Source organism: Heterocephalus glaber, unplaced genomic scaffold (genome assembly GCF_053883595.1).
Source record: "Heterocephalus glaber isolate CG9 unplaced genomic scaffold, H.glaber_assembly_v1.0 deba00000676, whole genome shotgun sequence".
NCBI lineage: Eukaryota > Metazoa > Chordata > Mammalia > Rodentia > Bathyergidae > Heterocephalus > Heterocephalus glaber.
The window spans coordinates 19,131,113-19,147,406 of record NW_028258156.1 but is presented as its reverse complement, the minus strand read 5'-3'; the positions used below and the strand labels follow the sequence as shown (position 1 = coordinate 19,147,406).

Below are 16,294 nucleotides of genomic sequence, written 5' to 3'. Positions count from 1 at the left end.
CCCCTGTCTGTCTTGTAAGAAGGAAAAAGAAATAAACTCTTATTTTTGTGTTTAAAAGTTTCATGAGTAAATGTTCCAAGGTTTTTTTTGCATTGTTATCCTAAAGTAGCTGCTTTACTTTCAAGTTTCCCGCTATGCTGTTTTAGTTGGACAAACTCAGATGTGAGACTGCTCCATTTATTGATCTTTGCCTTCTTCTATAACTCTAATTGCTTTGTCCTGTCTCTGCAGAAAGATTTTATGGGTAGTTCAATTTTTTTAGCTTTTCTATTTAAGTTTTGCTTTTGTAGCATACACTTTTCATTATTTGCTTCTCTAGTTGTAAATATTTATTTTACTGCTTAGAATATTTTTTATATTTCTTCCCTTGAGATTTTTCATGTTTAATTTGTCCTGATAGTTTAAACTCTTGAAAAGCAAAGAGAAAAAGGTATTAATGATTCTTTGTTGTACCCAAAATGTACATATTCTTATATAAAATGTACATATTTTTGAGAACTTCATTGTACCTACTATCATTAAGCAAAATTAGTGCCATCTCTTTCTCTTTCATAATTTCTATTTAAATTCCTATAAACTCACATCCCTAATTTCTGATAATATTCATGATTGCTACAAAATAATCACATGGATGTCTTTTCATTTGATGAGGGTAAGTAATGCTGAGTATGATTTATAATCATAATAATTTATTTCTTTTAGTGAATGATTTCCCACTTGATAGCCACTGGCCAGAGGACTTTACAATTTTAATAAATCCATCACAGACACTCTTAGCGTCACTAATAATACGATTCTCTGCCTCTGTGGAGCTTCTACTTCCCAGCCCCCTTGCACTCAAGTAGAGCTTGCTGACCAGCAGTGGGCAGTGGGCAGAAGTTCTGTGTTCACTACATTCTGGGCAATGATGAGGTCAAGGCACTTGAGCCTCCTTAGCTTTGGTCGCTCTATGGTTGTATGGTCCAGAGCATCAGACCCAGGCCTCGTCTCCATGGACCATGTGCTAAAAGTACATGCTGTCTGTGCTATGCCACTGAGATTTGGAAGCCAAGTTTAATGCAGTCTAAGTCAGCATATTCTAACGTAACCCCATAGCAACCATAAGCTCTATTCTAGAACTAATCGATAAATGACAGTGAGGCTTAGAAAGTTAGCTCTCTGAGCCTCGGCTGGCTCATTAGTAAAATGAAAGTTTTATCATATTACTGAGAAGAGACTGTAAATGCAATTAACTGAAAAACACCTCATCCACTTACCCAGTGCTTTATTGATATCACTGCGGTTATTGTCATTACTACCACCATCGTTTCCAAAGACATCACTATCTTCTTGAAAAGAAAGAAGTCTCTTACTTTAGTCTAATTGGTGAACATAAAAACAATTTCTTGTAGAAGTCAAAGGCTATTTTTCTCAAACTGACACACATACATTCATACACATTCTTTACAGAAAATATGTTTAACACTCTATGTATATTTGCACACCCCATACCATCCTCCTCCAAAGATATAAATTAATAGATGCCATTTAATAATATTTTCCATCTTGATATGAGATTTTTCCATTTGGATTTTTATTCAATTTCAGCTTTCTTTTTTCAGGTGATTTTTGTGTATTTTTCTATGTCTCACATGTGTTTGTTGTTCATTTGATTAATTTTTCAAAATAAATCTTGTGTGATCTTTTATTGGTCATCATTGTTCTTCAAGAATTCTTGCCAACGTGTCACTTCTCTGCTCCTTAACTCCTAACCTCCAAGAAAACTACCAAGTTATCCTCCCTCCTGATGACTCAGGAAAGATGGTTGTGTCCTTTCTCTCAGGGGTCAGAAGATCTACACAAGCCAGTTTTTACCACGTACCAGATTCCCCACTCTTCCTGAGAGCTTCCTCTGTTAGGCCCCAAGTTTAATCAGGTACAAAAGAGAACCAAATCCTGAGCCCTAGTCCCACCTACTACTGAAAACCAAAAAAGGCAGAGATCTCATAGAGCTGCCAATCTCTACCTAGCTGCTGTCCATGGTAGCTGGGCTGATGAATGCACTGTAATTCACACTGGACAAAGATCGGATGTGTAGAAGGACCACTATCTCTCCAGAGCCATTATGCTTGTTCCTTTATTCATAGTGCTCTTTTCTAAACTCCATATAATCACTGGGGAGTTTGAAATTTGTCAAATTTTTTGCACCTATGAATCTGAATTATTCGAGCATATGTCATTTTAACATACTCGACTATCAAGTTTCTACAATAAATCTTTGCTAAGAAGATAATAACTCCTACAGGAAAGAAAACAATATAAAGACATCATCATGAAGGTTGTTCTGGCCTCTGAGTCTAAGGAAAGTTATGAAGTGCTTAAGGAGGCTTTTTCATGATTAATCACTCACATACAGCCTCACAGGAAAAAAAAATGACTTTAAGGCTAGGAAAACTTGAATATTTGAAAACAACAGAATCATGAAATCACAAAATTTTCATGCTTGAAAGGATCTTAGAAATTATATAATTTCCTCTTTCACACACACACACACACACACACACACTCACCTCCTATTGGCTAAAAGACTCATATGATTTTTATCAACATGATTTATTCACAGTTTTCAAAGACCATCAATATGTGTTTTATACTGGATAACATAAAAATGTTATTTTTTCCTAAATACAAGTTGTCCAATTTGGTTTTTTGTTATTGTAAGTTAAAACATTGGACAAAATAACACTAAATGTGTTCAAACACATAAAGAAATCTATCAAAATTAGGTCTGGAAAAAATAACAAAAATGCATAAGGAAGACAAATCTATGTTATGAGAAAAAACATTCCATAAACACATCATAGATATATTTTGTAAGTGTAGAGGGAAAGTAGATGGATGACACTATCTTCTCACTAACATTTGAAACTGAAGTACCCAAATGAGCCATAGAAAATCTGTGTCAACTCACTCGAATTGCTAAAATGCAGTATCTCAAAGGATTTCTATGAGTATTACACTGACCTTTCCTTTAATCATATTCTAATACATATTAGGAAGTTATATTCAACTATATATTTTTTGGCTTTGCCAATTAAGTACATACAGCTGTTAAATAATGGAAATAAATCCATGCACAACTGCAATACAATCTTTAAGAGAAAAATTTTCTCCACAGAGAGATACATATATTAAAGTGAACTGAAATACAGAGAGAGCCATCCTTTGAGTTGGAATGACACAGTGAGTTCTTTTGAAAACAGAATGACCACTAGAGAATTGTGTGTGTGTGATTGGCATCTAACATCAGCCATTATTTTGTTATATCTTTCTCATCAGTGACCAAGGAGTCTCATAATTTTAAATGAAATTGACCAGAGTTATTCCCAGGGTTCTCTATCAAAACACTGCCACAATATTCTTGCTAAATCACAAGTCATCTGTTCCATGTCGCATTTACAATGTAGGTAGTATACCTTCCAGGAACTTTCAGTAAGCTGATTTGATGAATTTTAACTTGTCCCTTGAAAATGTTTTTATACTTTCCTGTGTATAGCAAGATATATACACTTATAGGTTTTTAAAGTAAGAAAATATTCTTTTACCAAATATTTTTAAGTTTGATAAATAAAAGGTAAATATAGATAAAACATTACTGAAATAATACAATTGGAATAGGCCATCAGGTGTATTGAATACATTTTTAGATATATAAGAACACTGTAATACCCCAATGAACTATTATTATCAATGTCTGTAAGTCTAGTATCAGCCTAGTATCAGAAATGGATGGTATTGGGGCCAGGGATTTAGCTCAGTGGTTCTGCCGCCTGCCTTGCAAGCACAAGGACCCGAGTTCAATCCCCGGTACCAAAAAAAAAAAAAAAAGAAATGGATGGCATGTTCTCTAAACATTTAACAAATACTGAAAAACAACCAATAACAATCCTATATGTTATTCCTACATACTTTGTGGAGCACAGGATTACTTTATTAGTTGTAAGACATTGCAACTGTGATAGCCTTTATGACCACAGACAACCTGTGATATAGTTAATTTTTTCTCACTGATCTTGGAAGGGGAAGCAGAGGGGTGAAGCTGAGACAGAATTATAATGATCAGTTTCAGAGAGAGCATCTCCAAGTACCCGTAACAGAGGGACATAAAGAACAAAAGATTATAGATTTAAGGCATGATTCTTTCACTGTAGTATCATAGGGTCATCATATGAAAAACTGCAAAATACAGAAAAATGTTCTTATTTAAAGACAAAATTTAGCCAAAGTAAATGAATATAAGCTTTATAATAAAGAAATCCAAAAGGTAAACCCTAAAAGCTTAAGTATTGCTACTGAGCATATTTAAACTCATTTGCAATTAGAGAAATGCAATTAAAACAATAAAATACTGCTCTTACCTTCCCTATTATCAAATATAAACAGACTGAAAATACATAGCATTATAGATAGTATGAAGAATTTTTTATCCCTCACAGTGCAAGAAAATAAGATGCCTTTTATTCTGTAATTCCATTACCAAGAATATATCCTATGGAAATACATCAATAAATGTGCAAAGACATTTAACCAGAAGTGTTCACAGGAGCAATTTTTAATAGGAGCTTGGAAACAGACTAAATCTCTATCCACTGGGTGTCTAATTACACTGGAGCATATCACCTCCATTTAAAAAGTCATCATGAATATCAATTTTCATTTGAGTTTCTGGATTTTCTACCCCTCATAGATCTCTCCATGTATCTAGGTACTCCCTCATATTTTACAGCACCTGTTCAGTTAAGCCAGGATGTGGTCACTTATGAATAATGACTAGTAAGCAGAAGCGATGGGTGACACTTCTATTCTGAACCACTTAAAAGCTAGTATGTGAATATTCACCTCCCTCTGCACCTTACCTCATAGCCATATGTTCAAAGCAGCGTATATGCAAGGCACACGGTCCAAATTGCAGGGACGCCACATGGAAGATGCCTATAAGTTTAATAACCAACATTAAGAGATTAAGAAACATAGGTGTTGTCAGCAAGATTTGGATATTTATGAATTACTATACCAAAAACTAATTTAACCTGATTTATAGCAAAAATATGGCATTCTCCTAAGAAATAAGTAAATATGTGGCATTGGTTTAGTAATCAGGTGGAAGGTAGTAAGAAAACTACTTTCAGAGAGCATGGAGATAACAATTCATTATATACAGTAGCAGAATATTTGATAAAACTGAAGACTTGATAACATGACATCTAATGATTTATTGCTCTGGGGTGGTTAATAGTATTTAATAGTATGTACTAATTGTGAATTGACTGTATATGTTGAAAGCTCAAGAACACCATAGGCTCAGGATAGAACTAGTAAATTCGCAAGAAATCAAAGATAATTTTAGGGACTTGGAGTTTTCAGTATGTTTCCTCCTGACCCTAAAGAGTTGAATATAAGATTACAGGTGATTTTGAAAGCCACAGTGACTTGGAGAATCTGCATAAAGCTGAAAAGCAAAATTGTGCCACTGCAGGTCCACCTTCACAAGCCTTGCCATTTCTCAAGACCAGCAGCAAATGAATAAATCCTAGCAATGAACGGCACACAGGATTTCACTGTGGATTCAAGGCAGGAAGTGTAACTTGGCCAGATTTCTAGATACTGTTCAAAGACTTGGTCAAAACTGATTTGGAGATTTATAGGAAACTCCTCACAGTGGATTACCATAAAACTAAATGACAGTGTAGCTGGAGCAAGAAAAAGGGCTCAAGGGCTCAAGTCAGTAAAGGAAGAATCCAAGGCAGATCTATCTAGAAGTCTGAAGAGTTAATTATTTGATGGAGAGATGCAAAAAGATGCAAGATAATTAGACAATGTATTTACCAATAGAAAAATTTGGATATATGCAGCAGCAGTAAACTGCTGATAGAATCACTGTGGCTAAAAAGTATAAACATACAAATATTTAATCTGAGCATAAAACCCCAGTTTACAAACTGACTCTGGGGGCCGGGGATTTAGCTCAGTGGTGCTGCTGCCTGCCTCGCAAGCACAAGAACCTGTGTTCGATCCCCGGTACCAAAAAAAAAAAAAAGACTCTGAATGTTAAACCTATAAAAAGAATAAAAATATAATCCAAAAGCAATGTTTTCCCCAAAGAACATTTTTCAAAACACCAAATTGACAGTGAGGTCTAGTTATCTAGGAAAACAACAATTGATTCTCAAAGTTAGAAAATGCATTTTGGAACAACTCCCTAAAATTAAAATGAAAATGAATATTCTGTATATTTAGTCATTATCTCTGAGCCCTAAATTTACCTTTCTCTGCTCTCTTCTCTGTGATTATGAAGCCATGCCTCTATAAACTTTATTTTTAGCTGGCATTTATTGATTTGCAGCTGGAATCCGTTAGATAAATGGGGCAGTCAAAGCAGTCGAGAGAAGAGGGCTTTGCTTCTTTTCTGGGTGCTTGCTGTTACTAGCAGTAGCATCTCAGCAATATCTCCTTTCTCAGAAAAGTGTACAAGTCTCTAATTTTTTTTAGATTTTTCAGAATCAGCTTCCTTACACCCTTGCAGGGGTTTCCAGCTGGATTCTTCCAAGCAGTGCTTGTACACCGAAACTAAACCTGTCCAACTTCCTGAAGAGCCAGAAGTAGCCACGTGTCTTCTTGCAAGATGTCAGAGTCTCAACCTTGTTGTGCTCTTCCTTGAGGATAGAAGCTCCCTGTGATATAGCCCCATGCCCTGGTTACATAACTGAAGTAAATCTATACAGGAACCAAGAGAATCCTCACCTTGGCTCCCTTCCTAGGGGCAGATGGAATATCATGAGACAAAACACCAAATCCCCTGGATTAAAGAAAAGAGTTATCCTATTCTGGTTTCTTCCAGTTACTGTAAATATTAACCCATTAGAGAACTCAGATTAGAAAGAAACCCCACTTTATGGTTCTGTAACACAGAAGTGATATTTGGCTCCCAATCGCTACTGTTTATCATTCCTATGACCAACCCAATCACAGTGCACTGGAGGATTACGTGCAGTAGCCAAAATGTCCCCTCGCCAGAGATAAAAGTTTCCAGCTTTTCAGGAATTCTCTCTTGATATCCTGCCAGCAGCAGCCAGGCTACAACTGTCCCTTATGAGATTGAATTCCAGCTCTGTCAGAGCTTCATAGAATGTCCCCAACCTCTTCTCACTGTTTCATAGCCCTAGAGGTAGCAATTTCTTCTCTCACTTATCATCTCTGTCATACTAAGTGTTTCTTTTGGGTTGTTCAGTGTTCACTTCCTTTTTTAAGGTTCAAATCTAAAATGTCCCCAAAAGTCTCATGTTCAGAGGTGAGGGTTTTGGAAGGTGATTAGATTAAAGGCTGTTATTCACTGAGTCGTTCATAGCTGAGTGTACTGTTAGTAGTAGGGACCTGGTCAAAAGAGGTAATTCACTGGGGGCAAAACCTTTAAGGATGTATTCTTGTCCCCAGCTCCTCTCTGCTTCCTAGCTGCCATTATATAAGCAGCTTTTCTCTATCAGGCTCTTTCACCAAGCCAAAGCTGACTGACCATGAACTGAACTCACTGCAAATGCAAGCCTTTAACTTTTCAGTGTTGGGTATTGTGACAGTTGATTGATTGTATCAACATGAGTAAGAGGAGCTCAACTAAATTGGCTCGTTGATTCCACATCCGAGGGTGTAGAAGAGCCACCCAATGGTGGCCTGTTGTCTGGTTGGTATAAAGGGGCAATGAAGAAGGATGCATCTGCTTCTATTTCTTCAGAGGAACTCCAGTCTATGCTTTGGATGTCAGTGTCTATGTCCTGGCTCTCAGTGCAGACTCTTCTGCATCTGATACAGGTCCTTCAGCCTTCTGGAGAGACTTTTCTGCCTTCCATCACAGACCCATCAATCTCCTGATATGGACTCACACAGGACACTGCAGTGAGCTCCAGATTGTCAATTGGATTGTTTGGTCTCCAGCGTGCAGACAGACCCTACACACTGTTCCACATCTAACTGTGGGTGGCCATTGTAAGCCAATCTTGTAAATTCTTTTTATATTTGTATATCTTGTGTCATATCTCTTTAGCTAGTAAACACTGATTGATACAGGTATTGTGGCTCAATTTAAAAAAAAAAAAAGATCACCAATACAACTTTTTAAATCAACTCCCTGTATTAAATTCTTTGTATAGAAACATCTATAATGATATTCATTTTCCTGACTTGACTTTGACAATACAATGAGAAGGGACATAATTATAGCTTTAGTCAGCATCAGAGTATTGAAACTTTGAAATATCACTTTGACTATTAGCAAGAGAAAGTTTGAAAATAATAAAAACTTTTATTTCAAGTAAGAGAACTTAGATAATAAACCATACCTTATAAGAATGAATGTGGCAAATGTATCAACTAAAAATAAGCCCTTACCTGTTATCAAAGAATATTACAATAGAGCCAAAAGGAGCCCTAACAATATAATAAGGTTGATGAAATCTCATCTTACTAAAAATTTAATACCCAGGAGAGAAAAGAAAGTCCTATAAATGTTATACAAAGAATCCACCAAAAAACTGTATACACACTTCAAGAAAGAAAGACTTGTATAAATATTTTAATTTTAAATTTATTGAGATATCATGAGATTAATACAAGTTACCTTTGGTCTCTACAATTACAAGAGGTTCGCAAAGTGGTGCCCATTAGCTTCCAGATATTTATTAGTAGGGCAGACTGCTGCCTGGGTAACCTTGGTCATTTAGAGTGCTGCACATGCATTTTCAATTTCTTCTCTAAGGGGTGGCAGTGTAGTTGATTTCCTACAATATACGGCATCATTTAGGGTCCCTCGTATGAGGGTAATATCATCTGCTGAAAAAACATGCTATTTTTATTTTTCTGAAGTATATGTACATTGTTTTGCAGATTCTGTGTGTGGAAATCCTGTCAGAAGTTATCCTTAACATTTATTATAAACATACATAGAAGTTATGCAAATATATTACTTGGCAATAAAACTCAAGATGAACTCATGTGCTATCTTACATCAAAGAACACAACCAAGGAAGAAATATGATAAAGTAATAAATGTAGGAATGCCTTTAATAAAAGGATTCACGTTATTCTTTACCTAAACATTATCGTGCTCTTCTCTCAGATATTACAATCTGAAAGGCCATTGTGGTCCTTTTCAATCCATGTCCTACTATGGAGCCTCAGTCCACAGAACAGAAAGAACCCACCCAAAGCCTGTGGCATCTCTTCTAAAACATGTTCCTTGTGTCCCAGAATGTCTAATTGACTTTCATTGTAGCCCTGGGCCAATTCTAGGGCCTATAAGAGTCTGCTGTTTGGGTTTGTCCTCCAGTGACTGCAGAGCTCCCAACGTAATGCAGTCCTTATGTCTGCATAGCACACAAGAGGTAACTGCAGGAAAGAGCTTGACTTCAGATGGTGAAGTATAAGGTGCCCTCACCAAGGCTCCCTTACAGGCCAGAGCTGTTTCTGACATAGGAAGAGAGGGCCCAGCAGGGTACAGGACTAGAGGAATTCAGCTGTATCATACCAGCAATAACACCTGTCAATGGAAGAATCAAAATGCAGGCTCTCAAGGACAAAAGAGAAAATTTTAAAAAGAGTGAAACACTATGGATATTAGAAAATAAAGATTTGTTCAGTGGTAGATCAAAGCATGTTATATACCAAAAATGTATACTTGAGAGAAATCTTACCAAACTTTTTTTATGGAAAAATACAGCTTTCCTTCTAGATTCAACTTTATATATAATAAGTCATGTTTTCATTGTGCGATCAAACTGTTTTACAGAAAAGATTAGCAAAATATTTGTATGAATTGGTTTAAGTCACTGTGGAATGTGATGCTTTTAAAAAAGAAATTAAATTATTTAAAAGACTATATATTATATATATGTATAGGCATTTCTGGAATTAGAAAGAATGTAAATAATTGAAAGTTTAGAGATATTGGATTTGTTAATCCAATATATCCATGAGTATGAAATTAATATAATAAGTACAATTGTAACTAGTATACATTTAGTAAGATTTTCTATATTAATCTCACCAGTATAATACAATATACAAAAGAAATAAAATAACATTTTAGAAATGCAAACTATCACTTCACTAACTTTTTCTCCTATTATTTTACAGCAAATATAAATAGCTCTGACATTTGTTACTGAATTGTCCCTTCAATAAAAGAAGCTGCCATTTTGGTTAAGTTGACAAAAGTCACTTGAATGAAAAATGCACAGTAAAGTGTATCCAACATTGAAAACTTCAAGGCTAAAATTAGATTAAAGGTATTTCCAGGAAGTGTTTTTCAAAATACATACTACTAAATTCCAGGCTAAGGACAAGGCTTGGAATTTAAAAGATAACTGAGTAAATAATGCATCTCAGGAAGAGACTAGAGATTTACCTCTCTAGAAGTTTGTATTATCTTTCAAGGAGAAAGAGACTGGGGGCCTGGAAAGAGTCAGAGTAGCCCACTTTATCCCATTCTAACCAGTGCAGATGTTTATCTATATTCCAGTGTGTAAAGGCCAGAGGTTTTTGACTTCTCTTTCCAAGGAGAATGTTTTCATATGAGAGAGTATACTTCCTGTTTCTCTAAAGAGGAAGGGGACAAAGTTGTCTTTCTCCATCAAGTCTGTAAATCATATTTGAGGGCTCTTAATTTATAGTACTCATCAGGGTACAAGGAATATAACAGCTATGTGGCTTTCATCACGTTACCCAAGAATGGAGAATAACTGAGGAATCGATCCAGACTACGTAGTTATTTCTATACGTAGTGAAAAACTTTGTCTACTTTCAGAATAATGCAAATAAATATAGATATTAAAAACTTAACAGGCATAGCCTTCTTACATCCTATTCAAGAGAGTCTGCAATTCCGTATCATTAAATTGAGAAAGATCTTTGAGGGCAAGGAGGGAAAGAAATAAAACAGAAGGAATATGCTTTAAAGAGCTATGCATGAGGTTACTGGCAAGTGGAAATAAAGGTAATCTGAAAGCCTTTTCAGGTTATAAGAAATTTATACTGTCAAGAAGAGCATATTTTACTGGTGATTGATCAAAATTTGAAACAATCATTAGCTCCACAGTTGTTCCTGGGCAGAAATCAGGTCAACAAATCTATGAGGCACCAAAGAGGACAAAACTCTAACACCCACTTCCAATGTGCCCAAGAAAGGTGAAAAGAAAAATACTACATGATGAGCAGAGTCTAGGAGCTTCAGAGTTGAGAGGAAGCAAAGATATTTTGCCTTCTCTGGCCTAATCACAAGGCTCTCCCACTTCTATGATAAGAGATTTTTCACAGTACCTGCCCAGCAGAATTTCAGAATTGTTTTAGACCCAAAGGAGAAGCAGAAATAGTTTGGTTCTCAAACATCCATGTGTTCCCTACTCTCCTCAGCCCTTTGGAGTAAGAGAAAGCTATGCTGGGTTTCAACTAACAAGCTGTGAACAGAAATGAACAGTAATGTCTACAGGTACAAATTCCCTACGATGAATGCGCTCATAATGTACACCTAAAATGTACCAATAAACTTAGTGAAAAAAAAAGAAATGACAAGTGTCACTTGGGATCAAAGCAATAAAAGTTAGCACTCCCTGGCCTGCTGTGGTCACCTTAATGCCAGATGGTGCTGCTATGTATTACAATTGAGATCTCACACCATCGGAGAAAGCTGCTCTTGAGTATCTGTGGACTCACGGCAGACTTTGCACAAGGGAGACATTAATGCACACAGCAAAGATACTGCGGTGTGAAGGCTTTGTTACCATGGCATTGCCCAACCCAGCCATTTTCAGTCAGAGGTGAGCTTTCCCCACTGGAAAAATAGCAGTATCTTCTGAGATTTTTGCTGGTCACAACTGGGAAGGAAATTCTACAACCAATCCTGTGTTGCACAGGGCAGCCCCACAATACTTACCTGCACCAAAATGTCAACGGTGCCACTCCTGGGCAACCCTCTGACCATATCTAAGTGCACCCACTGAGCACTGCAATGGTGAGTGAAAACTCCCAGCCTTCTATGGCACTCTATACATCATTCTGAGGGTGTGAAGCTCTCTGAATCCAGCCGTTCCTACAGTCTACTCTTTACAGTCACCAGAGTGACCCCTTTTTTTGTTTCCATTTTTTAAAGTTTCTAATGTAAAGTTAATCACATACTTCCCTGCTCAACACATTCAAGGGTTTCCATCACCCTTGGCACACTGTCTCTTACCTGTCCCACACCACTGCTATCTTTCTAGTCCATCCTCCCTGCCGTATCTCCAGCCTCCTAGCTGCCCAGCACTTTCCTGCCTTGGCCTGGAGGATATTGCCCTTTTCTGATCTGCTCCTTCTCCAGGCAGCTGATGGCTCTTCCCTCCACTGAGGGTTCTGCCCCACTCCTGCTATCTCCTCCTCAGAGAGATGCTGGACCTCTTTGATTACCTCCTCAAAATGCATCCCACTCAGCATTTTTACTCCATTACTTTTTTTTTTTTTTTTTTTGGTCTTTCTTAAAACTTGATGCTTATCTGGAATCTTGCCATGCATTTCTTTGTTTATAATTTCCCTTGCCAGAATTAGCTGTGTAAAGCAGTTTTTATATCTTCCTTACAAGCTTTCTAGCCCTAGAACCAGGACTAGATCATATTAAGGATTTGATACGTATTTCCTGTAAAGCTACCTGAATGAACATAAGTACACTGAGAGATACCTAGAACACTTTTGAAATATTACTTTCCATTTTGTTAAATATTCTTCAGAGACTGTTCTCTTACATTTTGTACATTACTTAATATTCTACCAAGAAGCTGTGACTTTTCGATGCCAATTTTATTTTACTTTTCAAAGAGAATATACAAAGTTGAAGGTCACATACAAGTACAAGATTTCAATATTGGACATGGTTTCTTTATTATATTCATGAGTGGAAAAAGTATGTAAGGAATTCTATATTTTGTTCTATTATACTCTCTTGGCATCAAATGTAACAGCCAGGTTCCTTGTTCTGTATTTTAATAAGGATTTTTGGATGACTAATAAATCCAATTGAAGAAATACAGGAACAGCAGGAATATTCCCTAATGCCTAAAAGGCTGCCAGGATCAAGTTAAACACTTTTGAAAGAAAGTCCTACAAATAACATGGTTGTAAAATAATAAAATTTCTACCCAGCCTCAACTTTCAAAACAACTCTTAGAAAGGTCAATCCATCTTACATTTACTGCTAGTGGGCTGTGAATAAACTGCAAGACCATGCCAAGGAAAATATAAATTTGTCCTAATGGGAACCTCAGGGGATAAGCCACATTTAAAATAATTAAAAAATAATGGGCATGGACTATTTTTTCTTGGTACATGTTTGCAATACAATCATCTTGGTGAAGGGGTACATATACATCATACAGCTTGATCCTTTTTTAAAAATCCCCTTCCCCTTCCCTCCCACATCCCTCCCTCTTCTTCAGAATCCCCCTTCCCCATTTTCATTCTTGTTATCATTCATCTTACATTCATGATCTATAATGTTTACTTTCATTTAGGTTATTAGGTTCCTGTACGTGGGATATCTTCATTCTATCTATTTCTCTGTCCCCTCTCCCTGCCCCTCTCTTGCCAAAATTCTCTTGAACACCTTTCCCATTTGCAAGAGATGCATTCCTTTGTCTCTTGCTATCTATCCTTTATTGTACTCTGTTTGTGCTTTGCTTTACTCAAATGAGAGATAGCATATGATATTTAAGCTTGGGCATTCAGTATTTTTTTCCATTAAGTTTAGTGGTACATTTTAGGTATACAATACAGTTACATTCATCACTGGGATCTTGTACCTTTACACGATGTATCTTGGTTGGGCATGCAGTATTGAGAAAGGATGTCAGTCCTCAATGAGACTGGATGATCACGCTATAACTGAAACTTCTGCAGTTTCTTTGTGAAATGACAAGTATGAAATGACAAAATAAGAAAGCCTTATGTTAAAGTCCAATCTAAGTGACTTCTGAAGAAAAAAATCTCCAGTGGGTATGGGCAGTAAAGAAAAAAGAATAGCCTTTCTTCATGAGCTACTGGAATGAGAAACAGTTTTAATAAAAACCATTGTCCTAAAAATAATATAAAAATAAAACCTTTCCACTACAATTCTTTAAATATCTCAGTATGTTCAATTTTTTAACTATCTTCAATTGTTGTCTAAGTGGGTAATTTGAAAGTACTTCAAAATTAAAAAATTAGACACACTGACAAAATTAATATAAATTTTTGGAGCAACAATACCCATGTTAACACAATTATTTGATTTGTAGCTTAAATAACTTGCCTGCCAAATCCTGAGTCATTTACAAATCCACAACTTCTACCAAGAGGTAAAATAACTACACACAGAAATGGTCATTCAATTAAGTATAAAAGTAATACAAAGATAATATATCCAAGTATCTGGGGAGTCAGCAGTGAAATCAAGAGCAATAAGTCAGTCTTGAGACACAGCTGTACTTAATAGATTTTCTTTTACTTAATAGCATTATTCCATTGAAGGGTGTGAACAGGAACAGAACACAATACATGTTTTCTATTAAGGTTTCCTTAATGGTTTTGACATAATATCCCGATATTTGACTTCCAAAATCAATACAAATTGGTTTGGATATGGACACAATCCTGTGGATAGAAAACTGATTTTGAGGGGCGGGGATTTAGCTCAGTGGTTTTGCCACCTCCTGCGCAAGCGTAAGGACCCGAGTTCGATCCCTGGTACCAAAAAAGAAAACTGATTTTGAGATTAAGCAAAAATTACGCACAAATTAATATTAATGAAGTCCATTGGATGAGGCTCCAATCATCTCACATAGCAGTGAACTGCATTAAAAGGTGTTGGGTTTAATAATCAACAAAGAATTTAGTTGAATACTTACTAATGGGGACAAAATTAGCTTTAATTACATTTGCTGATTATGAAAATGGTAGCGTGGTGAAAAGTGACAGGAAGTATTGTGCTGGACTTTAGCAAGAACAAAATTATAGGCGCGGGGGAACAGGTGCTTTAGATAAACATCACTTTGGATTCCATCTCAGAGAGCTGATGTTTGAATTTTGTTTGTTGATGTGTTTTGTTCTAAAGCAATCATTTTCCTTGCCTGAACAAAAGCAGATTATCAAAGAGTAGGCAAATTTGGAGTCATAGTTGCTTTTAATTCTGTATTTTGTGAATTTACAAAGATTTCTTTAAAACCTGGAAATTGACAGACTTTTGATTCTTGTAAGTAATTACAATGTATGTGAAAAATAACTCACTCATTTTTATGCTAAATATTCTTAATGTGCTCCTAATCTGTGTTCTGGGGACTGTTCTAAGAATTAAGAATATTTGTGAACAAAAACCTAATCCTTATTCCCCTGTGAAATTTGTATTCTAGTAAATTTACTTCTTTTGTGTTTTTTCCTCCCCCAGTGACAACAAAGAGCATTTACAAGGTATAGTGGTTTAGTAAACTGGGTGGCAGTCAACAGGAGAACCTGCTAGCTCTGCTTTGACTCTTGGAAGAAACACATATGGAAGCACTTATCATAGCTACATAAGTGTTTATGAAAAAATTAAAAAGGCTTCAAAATGAGTTACCTGAGACTGATAAAAATTTGTTAGGTAGATAAAGACAGACAGAACTAAAAGGAGGCAACAGCATATGGGAAGGCACAGGCACAGAGGACGTGTGATGTGTCCTATGAAACATGCAGAATTGTAGGAGGTGAAGTCCTGATCATAGTGGGCATCGTATCTCATTTGAACACAATTTACAGTCATGTCATGGTGGAAGGGGACACATGGGGGATTTATAACAAGCAAAAATGACCAGATTTGTACATGGCTCATGCTGGGAAGAAGGTAAATAAGCCTAGTTTCAGGGTCGCTGGTAAGTCCATGGTAGCAGCCCCAGGGCAGATGACAAGCCTGTGCTTTCCCAGATGGGAGCTAATAGTCATATGACCTATAAAAATTAGTTGAAATTAATTAAAGATGAAAAATTAACTTCCTTAATTACATTACCATGTTTCAAATATTGTATAATGCAGAGATGGATCATTTCCAGAATCCCAAGTATTCCATGGCAGACTGGGCTCCTGACTATGGGTAATACCTCCTTTGGGGAAGGAATTGAGATGAAACACAGAGAGAAAAGGAGAACACCTTAATGGGAAAGAACTTTAGCATTTACTTGCTATTTTCTCTGTTTTTTACATTCTTTTACAACAAGAAGGTTTTCAAGTGCTACTTGTG

The 16,294-nt window shown here is 36.3% G+C and overlaps 1 pseudogene; it reads right to left on the bottom strand.

Moving 5' to 3' along the window:
• Nucleotides 1-16,294, bottom strand: part of LOC147829277 (kanadaptin pseudogene) — a 51,832-nt pseudogene that overhangs the window by 31,451 nt on the left and 4,087 nt on the right.